Source organism: Rhinolophus sinicus, linkage group LG13 (genome assembly GCF_036562045.2).
Source record: "Rhinolophus sinicus isolate RSC01 linkage group LG13, ASM3656204v1, whole genome shotgun sequence".
Classification (NCBI taxonomy): domain Eukaryota; kingdom Metazoa; phylum Chordata; class Mammalia; order Chiroptera; family Rhinolophidae; genus Rhinolophus; species Rhinolophus sinicus.
Window position 1 is genome coordinate 37641458 of NC_133762.1, and position 20291 is coordinate 37661748.

General features: G+C 37.2%; 1 protein-coding gene across 3 annotated transcripts in view; it reads right to left on the reverse strand.

Annotated features, from left to right (window-relative positions):
* CBFA2T2 (CBFA2/RUNX1 partner transcriptional co-repressor 2) overlaps nt 1–20291 on the reverse strand; it is a 130591-nt gene that overhangs the window by 72900 nt on the left and 37400 nt on the right. The window contains exon 1 of one of the 3 annotated variants that reach the window (XM_074317917.1): nt 5607–5888. The exons of the other annotated variants lie outside the window; for them this stretch is intronic. The gene's annotated coding sequence lies outside the window, so the exon portion shown is untranslated. Of the gene's footprint in view, nt 1–5606; nt 5889–20291 lie in introns of those variants that run through there. 3 annotated transcript variants of the gene reach the window in all.

The window sequence follows — 20291 nt, forward strand, 5'->3', positions numbered from 1 at the left end:
AAATTAGTCTCACACTAGATACAAACTCCTTTTCCTATTCAACTTTGTTTCCACAGTGCCTAGCATGACAGAATAAAGAAGAACCATATTTCTTGTCAGACAGGCCACTAAAGGAAAACCCCATTCTTCATGAGCACCAAAAAGAAAAACTAAAAACACATGTACACACTTCAAAACAGTATCTATAGCCATATCACGCTTACAATGAATCCCAACTTTTACTAGCTCCAAACTTCAAATGAAAGCAAAGAAGACTCAGTTTCGAATCTCAACTCTCCCCTTTACTGACCTGACTTTGCATTTCTCCACTGCTTAAATGAGGGGGCAAGTTAAAAAGCTCTCAAAAGACTCTTCAGAAACTATACATCCTAACCTGTTCTAAATGTAATCACACAGCTTTACCTTGCCTTTATCAGAAAGATCAGGTAAAATGTGGGCTGCCACGGGCTCTTCAAATTCTAGGATCGTTTTAAACGCCAAATTCCAGAAGAGAAAGGAAAAGGAAGCAAGGCAAAAGGACATTTCCCCAAACAGAAGTGGCCTTAAGTTCCATAATTACTTATAAGCATCACGTAGCTAAGCTCAAAGTACCAAAATTACTACTTTAAACATCAGAATTTGAAATGTTGTAAACTCAAGACTTAAGAGTGGTTTTCACAGCTAAACACTCAGTAGTCAAAAGATCTTAACTACCTCCTTCTTGATTTTTGGGGCTGTTTACTTGTAAAGGATGAGATAACGCAACGGAGAAGGGTAGTGACTTTGTCAAGGTCCCAATACATTTCATCAGGAGCCAGTAACAATTGCAATTTAGGGTTTTATGCCTGGCAACCTGTTTGAGATTACAATCTTGATTTAGACCAATAATCAAAATAGCACACTTAATTTGTTTACTGATGAAGGAAGAAAAAAGTCTAGGAAATCAACCTCCTCGCTGTGGTATTTATCCTAATAAATAAACTGGAACAATTTGTGCAAACAAAAAAGAATGCAAAATTAAAGGATTTAACTAATTCTAAGAGCATGTAGTTTTCCCACAAAACATATCATTTTAGACAAGGCGCCCTTTTCCTAACATACTGCCCATCCCGATTAAATTTAATAAACCAAAAAGCAAATGACCAAAAATTGTGTCCCCCTCCCCCACCCGAGGGGCCCACTAGGCCATGGTTTGCTTGAATGTTATGGGTGTGGTATGAAATATTTAAAGCAGTGACTAAAATTTTCCATAAAAGCCCATCCAAAGTCTAAAAGCTTTACTACTCAGAAACAGATTCATCTCCAGACATCTAAAAGATTTACAATTCCACTTATGACACCGCTTTTTTTTTTTTTTTTTCATTTAATATTTAGGTAGGAGGTGGTAAAGGGGGAGAATGAGGGTGTAATTAGTTTTGCTTGTAAAACGTTCATCACAGTTGTAGTGCCAACTGAGCTATACAGCCTATTGGGGGTCTAATAGATTTCAGGGTATTATAGTTTGAGTAATAGAGGTGGGGGTTGTGGTGGAAATCAATAAATGGCTACTACTTCTTTGCACAGACCCATATGGAAGTAATCAAGCGCAAGGGTGGCAGCTGGGGCCAATAACAGTCACCTGCAGTTGAGGGACATGGGGGTTTCAGATGGGTTTTTAATGCTAATTTCCTACAGAAACAATGAGCTAGAAAGAGCAGAGTAACAGACGAGGCCGGATGAAGAGAGACCAGCCAGAACAATGGCTGCACCTGGTGCTGGGAGCAGAGGGACAGAGCCGGCACGCGCCCGCCGGCAGCAGAGGGCACATCTGTCACCCACAAAGCGGCCCATCCCCCAGCTCTTCCAGCAGGGTAAGTAATGCAAGGTCCCTAAACATTAACAGCTTGCCACACAGCAACAGGTTTGAGTTTTTAAGGATGCTGCATTCTCTAAACGTGCCCTTCTCCCATGACTAAGAATTAGTTAAGGAACCATGGCTGGTTCCCTGTCAGTCTGAAGAGAGACTTACCCATAATACACAAGAAACACATTTTAACTAAGGCTTTTAGTTTAGGGGGAAGAAAAATCACATGGAAAGATAAATGTTATCGAGTATTCATGCACCAAGTATCACGTTTGTTATTTCTAATTTAATTCTTAAACCCCACAATAACAGCTATTTTTATTCCCATTTTACAGGTGAGAAAACTGGGGCTTAGAGGTGAAGGTTAAATTAGCTCATGGTTACACAGCCTAATGCCAAAGCCTACACACGATCTTTTCACCGCCTTTCTTCCGCTTGTCCGAACGACCATACCAAATGAAAATACATATTCTATTTCCTTCAGAACTCCAGCTATGACAAGTAATTGCAGGTATATGTACATACATATTATATGCAGAATTGCAACCCACCTTGGCCAGGCATCTCTAACAAGCTGCTCAGGACTGAATGATAAAAGGATTTCCACTAGCTGTTGCTTTAAACAAAGCACAAAAAGTTGCTTTTGCAGGTTTGGGGATGCTTTAGAAAAGTAAATCCATATGCATTTTAAGTTTCCCAGAATAAATGTGATGCCACATGGGACTTAAAAGCTAACCGCTGTTTGGAAAGCCCATCAACCAGTGAGAATATAAAAACCAGTTATAGTGAGTTGTTTTTCTGCAAGATACAGCCACCACTCATTCCTGTATTTACTGACTTGAACTTGGAAAGAAAATTAAACAACCCACACGGTCCATCACAGTGGAAACCTTTTGAATTAGAGCTACCTGGTATAAATCACAAGTTTTACAAAAGGGGGCAGGAGGGATATGTATATTTATACAGATATGTATCTCAGAAGCAAACAATTACTCTTGGATTTGGAAAGACAGCAACCCATAACTGAAAACACAGTAGAAATTAATACTATGTAGCTATGCATTTGACAAGGTCTGATTTAAGGCACTGTAGTCTAATGGAAAGTGAACCTTTCCATCCATCCACTACGCTTCTTCCAAACACGAGGAGTCCAAATCCTTCCTAAGTTCTAATCAAATGCTACCTCTTCCAAGACAGTTCTGATTCTCTGAATTGGCAGTAATTTCCAGGACGTACCCACTTTTGTGCATTCATGTATATTTTATCTTCTCTGTGAGACTTTCTTAAATCCCTTACCATATTATCTCACACAACAGGCAATCACAAAATGTCTGTAAAGTAAATGTCCTGGAAACTCAGAAGACAATTCAAATCCAAGCTCAGCTACCTACTAAGATACTAAGAGCGCTACTAAGGTATTAAACTCTACTCCCCTACTATTCCCTCCATTTTCCTTATCTATAAAATAATGCATTTGACTAAATTATCTTTCAGATCCTTTTCCTAACATTTTCCATAGGTCAGCACTGAGCCTTATGAGCACTTTTAGTACTGAGTGGCCTTAAAATGCCTTCAATGAACTGATTCAATCAACCTTTCAGATCCACTTTAATTCTTCCAACTTTGTATATGTTCATTCAACCTCCAGAGCATTCTTTTTGATGTTCCAAAGATACAATTAAAATGTCATTATCCTTATCTCCAGTTTATTGATATTATTGCATTAAATACCTTCAGTCTAGCATGGCCCCTTGATATGACAAAAATCCTTGTTTGGGTCATTCCTAGAAGCCTGTTTAGAAGGTTTCCTCTTCTCATAGAAGTAAAGCTTCTCCAAATACTTGCATAGTCTTCAGGAAGTGCTATCGTTTTCTTCAGTGTCCAACTCAAAGATCCCTTGGTTATTACCTCAGTAACAAACAACCACTCTCCTGAACTGTGTGGTGCTAGTAGAACTTTTAATCAACCACCTTTATTTGCATTCAGTAGATCTTCGCATCTTACAATGTATGTTATTTATCATTTTTTATGCTTCTTGAAACTCTGGCATCCTAAGTATTCCCTGTATGGACATACAGCAATATGCAAATCCCTTTTTAGCCCTTTCACAACAGACCCCAGCCTACACTACACTTTCCCGTCAAGTCCTTTTCTTTCCAGTCAATCTAGGAGCATGTCTCCTAGGGTGCAATGAAAAGTACTTGCTCACTGACGGATTATCATGTAAATTAAGTATAAACACTATCCTCTCCAATATTCAGATAAGTTCCCAAAGCTGATGAACACTGCACCTATCAAAACAGAAACCTGAAAATTGTTACTAAATCATTTAGTCAATTTGGCACAAGAGAATACTTACAAAAAGGTTCATTTTAAAAGTCTTCCCAGCCTCAAGAAATCTGACTACAAAATTGAAGAAACTGAATAACAGTACTGTACCGTCCTCTTAAAATGATTACCCAGCTGGCATAAGTGCAGGTTGAAGAACTTGAAGGAATAAAAGTGTTTTTGAAAGTTCCTATTTGAGAACTAGCATTTTCAAGGCAAAAAATACAATTTAAACAGTGTTGTCACAAAACAGTGTAATTCAATACGTCACTCATGTTTGTTGATTTTTTTGAAAGGTCTGTTCTGGTATAAGAGGCACATTTGCATTACAGTATTTAGAATGCTTTCCAAATCATTTATTATCATAGTGAGGCTTAACAAAGATTATGCATCACATTAGTAACAGATATAGATGACCTGGGAAGTAGGTACCCTGAAAACTAGTTATATAGACAAGACCCATTCTTAGCCCGAGGGTTTGAAGTTAAAAATGCAAATTGCTTAGGAACCAATCACAGCAGAATAATGAACATCTAGAAACTTCTGAAACTAACGTGTATGCCTTCTATGTCCCAGACAAATTACCCCGTAATGACATGAGGCAGGAATTGCACAAAATAGACACTCAAAGAGAATAAGTAGCTTGAGATCAGAGAACTAGTGAATGAATAATGGCGGTACAATATGTGTAACTCCAAAACCCATGCGCTTCCCATAGCTGTCCGGATTTGGAGGCCTGGAAAATATGAATACAATATATGGAAATAGCAAATAGCTAAATTATGCATCACACAGTAACAAAGACTAGTGAACACCGTCGCTATGTGCATGTGAATTTACTGCATGACAAAATGACTCCAAACTCATAACTCAAGTCAGATGTTGACGTTACTTGTTTATTTTGTATGTGGAGAGTAAACAGAAGAAAACAGCATAGGGGTAAAATGTAATGAAGAAAACAGGGGTTAAATACATTAAAATTAAGAGATACTGTTAGTTTTACTGGAATACCTTTTAGTTGTAATTCGCCTGAATATATGGAAATAAAATCTGACAATAGGAATAGTTCCTGAGCCATCTTTTAAACACTGCCTATTTGCATTATGATTAACGGAGAAAAAAATTTCCATCAAAACATCACAGGAAGATTCAATGTGGAACACCTTATAGAAATATTTGTGGGACTACTTTCCTAGCCAAAGAATTCATATATAACATATGATTAAAGTTTCCATTAAAAAAAATCATGGCATTCAAATACAAAGGTGGCGAACGAAAAATGAAACAGAAATATGAACAAAATGAAGCAGCAAAACAACACTGAGTAACTAAAGGCTGAACTCATATCAAATATCAGAAAACATTCATATCATCATAATCCTAAATAAGTAAAAAGCTTTGAAAGGCAGAGAATTGCCCACCTTTAGCCCCCAACACTAAATTAAAATGTACTTACCCCAAATGCCCAATTATAACAATCCAGATTCTTAATATACCAAATTTATTTGAAATAGATACAAGAAAGCTCCTCTTTTTCTCCTCCTAATCTTCAAAGCCCAATCCGAAACCAGCCTTCCTCCTTCTTTCATTAGCTGGACATGTGTCAGCTCTCTCACATCTGCGATTTCTCACTGACTAGAGCTGCCTGTCCCATTCCAGGGAAACACAGATGGATCCCAGATGGGAAGGTCCTGCCAAACAGACCAGCTCTTCACCTTGCCAGAATCCCCAGATACAGTCAGTCTCTCTGTCTCTCTTTCTCCCTCCCTCCAACCCTTCCAACCCTCCCGTTACCAGGGCTCTTTGCCAGCTGATGTCACTAAGTACACACCTCCCAGTGGCTCCTGGCCAATCTGACATTAACTTGTTAAATACGTGTAATTTGTTTATGGCTGACAATAACAGCAAGGATATTGTGCAAAACCTATCTATGCAAGTCCCTAGTGGAATAACATATAGAGACACACATAGACACACAGACTCATATTTTTGGGAGCATTCAAATGTTTAACAATTACTATTTAAAGTCCTACATATTGTCTGGTTTCTGCTATTGTTTAAAGCTTCTGCTCTTTGAGCCAGTTTTAAAATCACACATATGACAAATACCTTCATAAAATGAATTATTAAAATTTACTTTGAACATGTAATTGGATGAAAAATGTAAAGTTGCAAATTAATTTGGGGAATATAAACAGAAATGTATGTAAATGATTCATACAAGCTGCCTCTCAGATCCAGACTTGGTAGCACTGCAAAACTGGCACGTGATTAAAATAAGACAATGCAGGCAACATGGTTCTGATGCTGTAAAGATTATAAAATGAAAGATGGGGACACGATGCAAAAATTCTTTTAAAACAAGGCAAATATGAATGTAATAACATAATGTTTAACATTAAAGAAACTGCTAATGCAAGTTCCAACAATGAAGACCAAAATAAAAAACATTTTTAGAAATATAACAATGAGCACCCAGAGAGAAGGACTGAACTGGCCAAGGTCAGAGTTTAATCACTTACACCACCAAATACCTAGCATATAATAGCTGCTCAGTCAAGTTCTGCTAAATGAAAATTGATCATTAAAAACTGATACTGCACTGTAACCTGTTTGCCCAAAAATAAGATCTAGCTGGACAATCAGCTCTAATGTGTCTTTTGGAGCAAAAATTAACATAAAACCCGGTATATTATATTAATTATATTATATTATACCTGACATATTGTTAAAATAAGACTGGGTCTTATATTAATTTTTGCTCCAAAAGACACATTAGAGCTGATTGTCTGGCTAGGTCTTATTTTTGGAGAAACACAGTAGTTTTACAAGATATTACATTGGGGTAAACTAGGTGATGGGTTCACTGGACCTCCCTGTACTTTTTTCTTTTCGGTAACTTCCTATGAATTTGTACTTTAAAAAGTTTTTTAAAGGGAAGGGAGGCTTGGCTGCTTCCTGGGTTACATTATGTGGACACATATCCTGCACTAAAATCTCCATTAACACAGATTAGGAATGAAAGATCCTCCACACACATAGTCACACAAGTGAGGCTATAATTCTCTAACCCTTAATCTTCTAACATACCTGGGATATCAGCAATCTGGAAACAATTTTTCTGTCGTGGCAATTTTTGGCAAATAGGAAGAAAGACTATTTCTGTCAAGGGCAACTTACTGACTAGGTTTCAGGACTTTAGTTCATCCCAGGGGAGGTGGTAATAACGGCGGCAGCAGCAGGCTGAGTGCTGACAATGGGTACTCACTAAGTATCAGAAACTGTTCTTCTCATTATCTGAATCTTCACAAAGGCCCCTCTTATATAAGCCTCTAAGGTAGGTATTACATTATCTCAATGTTACAGCTATGGAAAGTAAGGCACAAAGAGTTGAGTAACTTACTTTCTTAACCCACAGAGCTAGTAAGTGTCAGAACCACGTAGTCTGGACCCACAGCCAGAGCATTATACTCTGTTGTCTAGACAACGAATCAAAAGATGCTACTGGCTGTCCTGGATCACATGCTCTGGGAGAAGCCAGCCACCGTGGCATGAAGACCCTCGAGCAGCCGTAGGAAGAGGGCCACAACGTAAGGAACTGAAATCTCTTGCCAATGCCAGCATCACCTGGCTCGTATACCTATCCACTACCATCCAGCTAAACTGCCTCAAAATTCTGACCCATAGGAACTGCGTGACAGAATACTTGCTGTTGTTTAAAAAGGAAAAACAAGGTGGTTCTTTCACTTCTCGGACTGTGGCCTAAATACCATTTCCCACTAACAGGAAGCAGGACTCTTTAGAAAAAGTTGACTCCAGGTATGTAACAGGCAATGTACAAAATTTGTCATATCAGAAAGCAATAAAGCCATCAAAAGACTTCTGGAGTTGTGTCCAAACGACTTAGGTGCCAACCTGAGGAGATTCCCACTAACAAACACGGATAATTTGAGCATCAATAAAAAATAGTAACTGCAATGGATTTAAACACAGCAAAATACTTAAATTAATAAATTCATCATGAGACTTATAAAAAATGAATTGATCACCTTTTGGAGGACACTAGAGAACCAATTCATTATTCTGAAACTAGTGAATCAAGCATTTTACCTGCCTTCTTATATGAACTGTTCCTCTAGATAAATATTTGGTGAAAACTAATCCCTATTGAAATAATCCAACTAAAATGAAAAAATCATGTACTTGCAATATCATCATTTTGCAAATCCCTAATAAAAAAATTAATCTAGGTAATCATCAATTGCCACTAAAATGAGATGACAGATGCATGGACATTCATGGAAGTATACCACCACCTATATGACGCATACTTAATGACAACAAAAGTAAATCTGAATCTGATGGAACCTCTAGATCTAACAATCAGTGTATAGAACGTTGAGGGGACACAGGAACATGTTAACAACAGCACAGGAATAAAATTAGTAAAGTCCAAAATAGGATAACATTTATTGTGCAACAACCATATTTGTAGGAAAAAGGGGCAGGAGTGGGGAAAGAGTATGAGGAGAACCTACACATTAAAAGAGAAATAAAAGACTTAAACAAATGCAATGTGTGAACCTTATTTGCATTCTCATTTGACCCAACCAACTGTAAGAAATAAATTGAAAAATACACTGTGAAAATAACTTGGAAATTTTTAAGACTCACTAGCTATTTAAAGAATTATTTTAAACTTTCAAGGTGTAACAGATTTGTGACTATGTTTTTATGGAAAGTCCTTATCTTTTAAGAGATACATACAGAAATGTTTAGTGATGTTTATATGCTGTCTAGATTTTCCTCCAAGAGGAGCCAACTTGGTGATTCCTGCAGCTGGATGCTTAAGCATACAAGGGTCCATTTTTTTTAGATCTGATATTTTCCATAATACAAAGAAAAATAAAAGCAGTGGTTTCTTTAAACAGTGTGCCAATTATGGATGCAGTTGGCGGATGAACAGGACAATACTTAAGTCACTCAGGCAATAGGAATTAAAGTGTGACATAAGTTTTAAAGTGATACCAACATACTCATTTACCTCACTGATCACATCATGAGTCGATACACCATCAACATTTATAAAGGATGAGAAACCAACAGTTCAATATATCAGGAGTGGTGAACACAACTGCTAACTTGGTTGCTTCACAGAATTTATAAAGGGGATGGTTTAAAAAAAAAAAAAATTGGGGCCGGCCCGGTGGCTCAGGCGGTTAGAGCTCCGTGCTCCTAACTCCGAAGGCTGCCGGTTCGATTCCCACATGGGCCAGTGGGCTCTCAACCACAAGGTTGCCAGTTCAATTCCTTGAGTCCCGCAAGGGATGGTGGACACCGCCCCCTGCAACTAAAATTGAACAGGGCACCTTGAGCTGAGCTGCCTCCCGGATGGCTCAGTTGTTGGTTGGAGCGTGGGCTCTCAACCACAAGGTTGCCAGTTCAATTCCTCGACTCCCGCAAGGGATGGTGGGCAGCGCCCCCTGCAACTAAAATTGAACACGGCACCTTGAGCTGAGCTGCCGCTGAGCTCCCAGATGGCTCAGTTGGTTGGAGCCTGTCCTCTCAACCACAAGGTTGCCGGTTCGACTCCCGCAAGGGATGGTGGGCTGTGCCCCCTGCAACTAGTGATGGCAACTGGACCTGGAGCTGAGCTGTGCCCTCCACAACTAAGACTGAAAGAACAACAACTTGAAGCTGAACAGAACCCCCCACAACTAAGATTGAAAGGACAACAATTTGACCATTGTTCCCCAATAAAGTCCTGTTCCCCTTCCCCAATAAAATCTTTAAAAAAAAAAAAAATTAATGTCCTCCTATAGGAAAACTAGAATATACATACCCAAGGTGTTTGATTTGAATTGGAGGTATCAATATAAACTCATGAATTTTATTTTTATATTATATGTTTATATTTTAATATTGAAAATAACAGACATAGAAATACACACACAAATACATTCATACATATACTCCTAGCTATTTGCTGAGAGGGTCTAAAAGCAATGATATCTTATAGCAATGAACACATCTTACATTCAGATCTTGATTTCTAAACCACATTTTCTCCTAAAACCAGGACTTCTTGGAGAAATAACTGACCCAAGGTGGAGCAGGGAAACTACAACATAAGCATGCAACATCTTGTACAAGAAAGTCAAAGACTACTCAGAAATGATGGGGACATGTCAAAAAGACACTGAAGCCAGTTAGAAGGAGCTGCCATGGTCAACTGTGGGACAATCTGAGCATCAAAATAAATGGCAGTAATGAGTTGAAGCATAATATATAAACTTTGAATTTTAAAAATGAATCAATATGGAAGAAAGGAAAGCTATTCCTTCTAGTAGAGGTCAACTTGTAAATACAGAAAAAAATGACAGAAGTAGAAAATCACCACTGGTAGATTAGTGAATAGAAAGTTGATGAAAAACAGGGTATCTATATCGTCTCAAAATATATTCCACAAGTTACTTATTGATCACAAAAAAACAGTAATTCTGCAGTGGAGTAAGGTGGCAGACCAACTTAAACAAAATGAACAAGGTTAACATTTAACATTACCAATAGTGAGACAAACTGTTATCTCCCTAAATGAAGGCTTAAGAAGAACACAAGGGGGGCGGGGGAAAAAAAAAGAAAAAAAAAAAAGAAGAACACAAAAAGAAGAAAAAGAGGAAGAGGAAGGAGAAGGAGAATACAGTAACACTACTATAGTATTCTGGCCAAAAATCCATAATCCAAATCTAATCATAAGAAAACATCAGACAACTGAGGGACACTCTTTACATCCTGTACTCTTCAAAATTGCCAAGATCAAGAAAGACTGAAAAGATGGAAAAAAACAAACAAACAAAAAGAGACAGGGAGGGAGGAAGGAAGGAAGTGAAGCAGGGACGTAGGCCTGAGGAACCATTTCAGAATAAGAAAGATTAAAAAGACACTACAATTAAATACAGTGTGTGATCCTGGATTGAACTGGACTGGATCAGGGTATAGGAGCTATAAAAAGCACTTTTGATATTTCTATGTAAGACATTGCATTTGATATTAGGAAATAAACATTTAGTTATTTAGGGACAAAAAGGGCAAACTTCTACTTACTCTCAGAGTGGTTCAGAAAAAATTACATACACATAACACACACACAATGATAAAGCAAATGGGCAAGATGTAAACAACTGGTGAACAAGAGTTCCTTTTATAATTCTTGCAACTGTCTATTGTATCAAATATACTTAGCAAAAAGAAAACAGGTCCCAATTCACAACAGAACAGTTTGAAAACTCCCTTGTGGGCATTAAGTGAACATGTGCAGCAGTCCATGGGTCTAAGACGATCTCACAAGTCTCGCCTTTGATTTCTTACTCTGATCATGACTATTGCCATGATGGTTTTGAATATTAAGTTATTTAAATTGTTTTTCCCCCTCTTCTTCTGCCCCCTGTGCCCCTCTGGTTCAAGCCACTGTTTCTCAGTTTAGTTGTGTAGGACACAGCTCCCTGGCTCATGCTGGTATGATGAGCCTTGCACTCCCCTCGGCTGAGGCAGTCGGTCGCCAGTCGGCCACTCACGCTGGCTGCCAGCTGCTCATGGCAGCACACGGTAGCCCACAGCAGTACACAGCAGCCCGCGGCAGCACTCAGCAGCTCACAGCAGCCCACGGCGGCCCAGCTGCAGAGAGAGCTGTTGTTCACAATCTTAGCTGTACAGGCCACAGCTCATTGGCCCATGTGGGAATCAAACTGGCAACCTCAGCGTTAGGAGCACAGCGCTCCAACCACCTGAGCTACCGGGCCAATCCTAAATTGTTATTTTTAGTCATGTAATGTTCATTTTATATGTATAGTGGGCCGCTGCTAAAAGACAAAGTATAAGAAAACTTAAAATTTAAGTAAATATATAATATATAATTAAATTAAATCAATGAGCATAAAAATGATTCTACAAATATGCTTGAGATCGAGACCTTTGAGTTGGATTCATCAGATCAAATCTCTCATCCAGCACATGACTCTAGAACTTCAAACAACGTCAAAAAATAAACAAACATTGTTGCTTATAATCAATTTGCCTTCCATTATAGTCTTTACTTGCATAGTTGGAATGTTAATTTGTTACATAAGAACACTTTATTTCATTTCAAGCCTCAAGTTATAAAAATATTGTGTGTTTTTTAAAGTTAATACATTATAAAACTTTAATCTACATTTTACCCAAAAACCAAAACAATATTTTTATTTTTAAATTAATATAAAGAATCATGGGCCGAGCGGCTCGGTGGCTCAGGTGGTTGGAGCACCATGCCAAAGTCGATTCCCACATGGGCCAGTGAGCTGCGCCCTCTACAGCTAAGATTGTGAACAACAGATCTCCCTGGAGCTGGGCTGCTGTGGGCAGCCGGAGGGAGCGCAAGACTCATAATACCAGTGTGGGCCCGGGAGCTGTGTCCTACACAACTAGACTGAGAAACAACGGCTTGAAGGCTTGAACCAGAGTGGGCTGGGGAGGCGGAAAAAGGGGTGGGGGGAAGAATCACATTTACTTAAACAGAAATATAAAGTTAACAAAAGTACAAGCATACTACTTAAATTGGGTTAAGTAAAAATATATTGTTAAATAACAAGGAAATAATTATAACAATCTTAAAGATATTTTAAATGAAAAAATTATTTTAAGATCAGTCTTTTTAAAAATCGTCTCTTTAACATTCTACCATACAAAAATGAAATCATCTTAAAAAAACAATAAAACATAGGGAGAGTTTGCAAAATTGCATAATGAAAGAGTTTTCAAGTGCAACAAAATGATTACTTACAGCATTAGGAGATGATATTTACAGTAGGGTTCAGCAAAGGATAGCTGTTTCGGTAAATAAAGTTTTATTGTAACAGGACCATGCCCATTCCTTTGCAGACTGTATATCTAAAGGCTGCTTTCCCATGATAACAGTAGAACTGGGTATAGAGATCATGCAGTCAACAAAGCCAAAAATGTTTACTATCTGGCCCTTTACAAAAAACAAAAACAAAAAAACAAAACACTATGTTAAATTCTGACTTACAACGATACAGCAGCTTTAGAAAAACTCAAACCACCTACTGTGGGCAGGCATTAAGTGTTGAAGATATAATAGTGAACAAAAAATATGGTCTCTGCCCACAGAGAGTTTACAGTCTGTTAGAAAAATAATTGAATTCTCATACAAATAAATGTACAGTGGTACCTCGATTTTCGAACATGTCTGTTGACGAACATTTCGGTTTACGAACGCCGTAAATTTTATGGATCTGTGGTATCATTAGATAGTAAAATTCATGTTAAATTTGCAGTTTTAGGGGTTGATTTTAAAGGTCTGGGACGGATTAATCCATTTTGCATTACTTTCTATGGGGAAACCGTGCCTCGGTTTTTGAATGTTTCAGACCTTGAATGATCTTCCGAAACGGATTATGTTAGAAAACTGAGGTACCACTGTACAGTAAATCCTCACTTAACGACATCGATAGGTTTTGGAATTGTGGCTACACTATGTAAAATGAAACCAATTTTACCATAGGCTAATTGACATAAACAAGTTACATAGGTTCATTAGCCTCTCATCAGCGTTGTAATGGAACAATGTTATAATGATACAGCGTTATTTGAGGACCTGATGTATAATAAACAGTAAGTGCTATAAAGAGAAAAACACAAGGGAAAAATTAAGAGTTATGGGCCTCACATCAGTAGGTGGAGGGAGGGTTAGTGAGGGGTGTGTATACGGGGTATTCTCTGATGAAGTGAAACTTAAATGAGAAGTGAACTAGGTTAAAAAAAAAAAAAAGATGAGTATTTCAAGTGTTTGAGGCAGAGGAACAGAATGTATAGGAAGAAGCATGACTCATGTGAAGAACTGAAAGGAAGTCACCATGACTAGACAGCATTAAACCTGTAGAAGATTAAGGAGAGTGACAGGCAGACTTCACAGCTTTGTTGGAAGTAGGCGGACAACATAGGGCAATTTGTCTCAGCTTCTACATGTTAGATAATCTTGTGAACTCCAAGAACAAAGGCTGTCTCACTTATCTTCTTTGGTCCCACAGGGCTTTACAACAAATATTTAAAGTCTGAAATATACAGCTGACCAGAAAATGAAGTATCTCCCATGTTTTTGGTAATTTACAACACACATTTTTAAGAGACACTGAATTTCTCTTACAACTCAATAGAAAGAGCCTCAAGAAACTGTTCTGATTCAGCTACTAAGTGAATTATCTAAATCAATGACCCTCTCACGTGTCAAATCAGAGGACAGGACGAGGGGGTAAGTGAGGTACCGCCCTACCGCTTTCTTGTTTAAACTTCATTTCTTTGTCCTGTTTAAACTGATCCTCCGTGTAGTCTAGTAACGACATCAGTAAGTTAAATAACCTGAAAACAGGGTTTTGGGGCTCACCAGAACCAAGACATTCTAACTCTCCAATTTATGACAATGTATAGAGTCCTCTTTTATCAGTTCTTAACGACTTCATAATTTGCTGATATTTTTACACACTCAACATTACAAAGCTTGGATGAATTCTGTGTCAATTTTAAAAAAATGTAGAGAAATAATCAAATGCACAAGTGATCTTGAAAATAAAACTGAAAAACAATTCTCCTGATGTTTGAGTCATCGGCCCTTGTGGGATACAAGTCAGACTGCAGCAGCTGTGGATCATCATTGAAATCAAGAATTGAATTTAATTGTGATAGCAGATTTTTAAAAGTTGATGGATCAAAAGCACAGAAAATAAGTGAAGTGGGAATTTTCATTTGCTGGAATAAACCAACACATAACCCTACATTCTAAAGCATGAGGGATGATATATCCAGTGATTCTACTCACATCAGACTTCCAACCAATTTCCTTCACTATGAACACTCAGATGAAATAAGCTCTTCTCTACATACCTGAAAAACTATTTATCTTTTAAGACTTATCTCAAGAGTCTTCCCTTTGGGAGAGCTGATTCCCAAAACAAGCAGAATTCATAAAGGACCCTCCTAGTGCTTTCCATGTAGCTTGACAGTACATAATACCACCTCGGTACTTAAGATTTTCAGTTATTTGTTGACTTGATTCTCCATTACTATTTTCTGAGGGCAGGGGGCATATGTTTTAACATACTCAATGCTTATTTGTTGGATAAATAAATTAAAATATCCTATTTGTTTAAAATAAATTTAGCAGGATCAGGTCGGCCGGATGGCTCAGTTAGCTGGTTGGAGCTCAAGCTCCGTTGCCCGTTCAATTCCCCCATGGGATGGTGCCCTGCGCCCCCCGCCCCCACAACAAGATTGAAAAACGGCGACTGGACTTGGAGCTGAGCTGCGTCCTCCACAACTAGATTGAAAGATGACTTGACTTGGAGCTGATGTGCCCTGGAAAAACACACTGTTCCCCAATAAAATAAAATTTTTAATAAATAAATAAATTTAGCAGGATCAAACCACAGACCATTAGCTTCAGAATCTAATCCAACCCCTTCATTTAATTAACATAGGGCAGGGGCGGATACGGTCTGAAAAGGGGAATTAAATTCCTATTAAATATGATGTATTCAAATCAAATTATGTTGTCTTTAAGAATTTTTATGGAAGTGCTACTGGTTTTTGAAATGGCAAAAACTTAATATACTCAGGACTACTATGCTAGTAACTATTAAAAATCACTAGTCCAGAGCTGGTTTTCCCAAACATTGTGACCATTTTTGCTATCCCTGCCCTGTCCCAAATAAGGTACCATTCATCCTAGGGGTATATGCCTGTCTGCAAGGACAATGTAGAGCATTACATTTGTCAAGTTACAGCTCTTACTATCTTTCAGAAGGCTTTATGTGAGTAACAAAACTGGACGTCCAAATTCTTTTAAGGTTTTAAGTCAGGTATTTATTGAACCCTAGTTTATGAATTTAAAAACAAATTAGGTTGGTGTCTTTGATGTGCCTAAGATTATAAGACAAACTCTAACAAAGCCCATGTCCTATCTCCTGCTGGCACCAAACTCTCAGAATGCCTGAACTAAATAAACTGAAAGCAGCAGCCACCTAAGAAAATGCCATCTGCAGAGATGTGCTATAGTTGGGCCACTCCTTTGGGGTAGAAAAAGACCCCAACATTTAAAAATAAGAGTTGTATTGAGGTATACTAGAAATACCTGTTTTAAACTCACAATCATAATGATTTTTAGTAAACTTACAGAGTTGTACAACCATCACCACAATCCCATTTTAGAACATTTCCATCCTTCCCCAAAAAAATCCCTTATGTCTCTTCACAGGAAATCCCATTTATACCCACAGTCCCAGGCAACCACTAATCTGCTCACTCTGTCCCTATAAATTAGCCACTCCTGGATATTTCACATAAAAGGAATTATATAATATTTTGCCTTTTGTGTCTGACTTCTTAGTATGTTTGTAGCACGTATCAATATTCGTTCCTTTTTATTGCTGAGTAGTATTTGACAGAACATACCACACTGTATTTATTACTGATGGACATTTGGATTGTTTCTAATTTGGGATTATTAAGTAACGTTGCTGGGAACAATCCAGTACAAGTTAAAAAATGGTCACTTTTAAAAGTTTTGCTCAAGTTTTATCTGCTTTTGGATTTGCCAGGCTCCTTACTCCACCATTTAGGAAGTTCTACCTTAACCAAGTTTTTTTAAATGGTAATTTCTCTTGATTATTTTGCAATTATGCTCTTATCAGTAGTTTGTCTGATTCTGATGTCATGTTTAGACAGATTATAAAAACATAACACCTGTATGTTCTTCTAGTACTATCATGGTTTTACTTTTTCAGTTCATTCTTAAGTCCAAATAGAATTTATTTTGATATATATCTATATCTATCTCTATCTATCTATCTATCTATCTATCTATCTATCTATCTATCTATCTATCTATCTAAAACTTGAGGTTGAATACCCTAAAATAGGAGTTTTATTAAGATATCTATTGCTGCAGCCTATTACCCAGAGGAAACTAAAGCCCAAAGACCACAGAGGCACTAATTAAGAGACCAAAACCCCCAGTTCTCAAGGTAAAAGTGAAGCTACAGGTGAAGACTAAAACTTACAAGAGGTCTAGCACTTATGACACTATTTCCTTATAAATTTCCCACTTTATATATTGAGACTTTTTACTCTTCAGAAAAGTGTTTCTGGTTTTATACCAAACGTTAGTGGGAAAATATTCACTTCAGAAAGATTTTTACCTGCAGTTTGGCTGGAATTCCTCCACTCAAAAAGTGGGAGTGCCTATACAGATTTTCATATACACCTAAGTTAACTTTCTGCCAAGCAGCCTTTTTATTTCCTGTCTTTTGACAGAATAAGAAACATGAGACATTAAAAAAAAAAAAAATTAAACCATTCAGCATTTCAAGCACACAATCAACATCTCTGATGGGGCCACAAAATAAAGGTTAATAATAGTTTCTACTTTTATAAAGTAACTATAGAACCTACAGATAAATATGTAATTCATATATCCAGCTGGAAAACCCTACAAATTCTTCAGTTCATTCCAATTATTCCTCTGCATTTTCACAGAAAACTTTACTTTTACCACATTCCCTGAAAATTCTCTTAATAAGGTCTGATATTTCACACTTTTAATAAATTCTGACTCTGAAATGGAACTAAAAAGAGAAGCAATTAAAAATTTTTTTTGCTATTAAAAGTAGCAAAAACAAATTTTTTTGCTATTAAGCACAACTGAAATCTATAACTTTACTAACAATTGTCACCCCAATAAACTTTAATTTAAAAAAAATAATAAAAATAATTAAAAAAAAATTTGTTTTAAGTGGTAAGCTTTTAATTGCAAAGAAATACATACAAACAGGCCAGAGGCCAGAGTGAGCTACCATAATTTTTCAGAGTAAATAGAAATTCAAAATTCACATCAACTGAAAATTTCTTTCCTTTATTTTTATTTATTTATTTTTTTTTTTAGGGTATGGCCACTAAGGCCAGATTTTATAACCTTCACTATTTATCCTAATTTTTTTAAAATATAAAAACCATCACAGAAGTGTTTTGTTATCAAATCATTGCAAATATTCAGAAAAAAGGAAAGAAAGTGTGTCAGTCATAAATAGACAAAATATATTAGCAGTTCCACTATAGTTTCACGTACAAGTAACTATATCCCCCCTCAGAGAAACAATTTAAGAGGCAGAAAAACAAGTCTTATCATTATTTTCCAATTATTAAGTGGTAGGCTTGCACAGCCACATGGTCGGCTTGCACAGAAGAGACAGGCCTTGTAGGACACTTAACAAAACATCCTCCTACAGCAATGCTTTCATTATTTAAATTGACACATGGCAGATTATGTTAACAGATTTATTTATTGACTAAGTCTAATCATATTTCCTCAGTTGGCATCAATATGCTATCTACTATTTACGTTTGCATCAACACTGGATATTTGTTCAAAAGTCTTCCGTATTTGATTTCTGCCATAGAATTTGAGGTTTAAATGAAATTTAGGATTGTTTTTAATGGTAGATTGCAAAAGAATAAAGAAATAAAGGACCCTAATGAGAGCTGGTTTAGAAATGATTTCTAATCCCATTTATAAGCCAAAGAATTTGCTTTTTATTGCAAGGAAATAGAACATTTTGTAATTAAGTGCTCCAAGCAATGAATCAAGATCCAAAGCAACCTAAGTATTTTTCAAATATTAGTCATATCATCACCTTTTCTGGCACATGGTTTTTCTATTTTGATGCTTTACAGTTTTAATTTGGTTCAAGGCATAACTCAAGACAGCATTCTCTTAAAGAAATAATGCTTTCCAAAGTTTAAATGCCTACACTATTTCACAAAGATTTTGAATTGCACATACTTAAACCAAACAAAAAAATATGGAAACTATGGATAACTTCACTTGGAAAAAGCAAACTACACACTGCAAACTTCATGAGAGCAGGGACCACATGTCTACCTTGCTTCCTATTCTGTTTATTTATTCATTCATTCATGCAACCAATATGTGCTGAGCATCTACCACGTGGCCGACGTCAATGAACAAAATAAACAAAAACCCCTGCCCCCTTTAGTACTTACATTCTAGCAAGGAGAGACAGACAAACAAAATAAGGAACTAAAAGAGATACTATCCTAGAAGGTGAAAGCTAGTAAAGAGGGCGAGGAGGGTCGGGTGTAATTTAAAATGGGGCAGCCTGCTTGGCCTCGTTGAGAAGGGAGTGAAGAAATAGGATGACAGGTGGAGAAAGTGTAGGTAAAGGTCCTGACACAAGATGGGGACTAGAGTATTCAAGGAACTGCCAAGATCTGTGTGGCTGGAGCTGGGAAAGTGGTAGAATATGAGTTCAGAAAGGTGTGTGGCGGGGAGTGGAAGGGTAGGGGTGGGGTGTCTTAGAGCAGAGAAAACTTGAAAGTCATTGAAAAAACTTTGGTTTTGGGTAAAGTGGGAGTCATTAACAGGGTTCTAGGCAGAGAAATTACAAGACATGACTAAATTGGTCACTCTGGCTGCTATGTTTAAAACAGATGATGAGGCAATAATGGAAGCAGGGAAAACAACTAGCTTGCAACTCCAATAAGCCAGGTCAGAGGAGATGGTAGTTTGGACCAGACTGGGAGGAATGAAATTAAGATGCTATTCAGATTTTGTATATATTCTCAAGAGGGCGCAAACAGCATCTCTTGACTCACTAGCTGTGGTAATGGGGGGGAAAAAGTCAAAGATAACTCCAAGGTTTTTGGTTAAAGACTAGGTAACAAAAGAAAAAATAGACAAATTGGATTTTATGAAAATTTTTAAAATTTTGTACATCAAAGGACATTATCCATAGAGTAAAAATGCAACCCACAGAATGGGAGAAAGTATTTGCAAATCATATATCTGGTAAGGGATTAATATACAGAATATAGAGAACTCTTAACACTCAACAACAAAAAAACAACCCTATTCAAAAATGCTCAAACAACTTGGATAGACATTGCTCCAAAGAAAATATACAAAATCTTGCAGTGTTGGTGGGAATGTAAAACGTTACAGCTGCTGTGAACAGTATGAAGGGTCCTGAAAACATTAAAACTAGGATTACCATCTGACCCAGCAATGAATTCCATT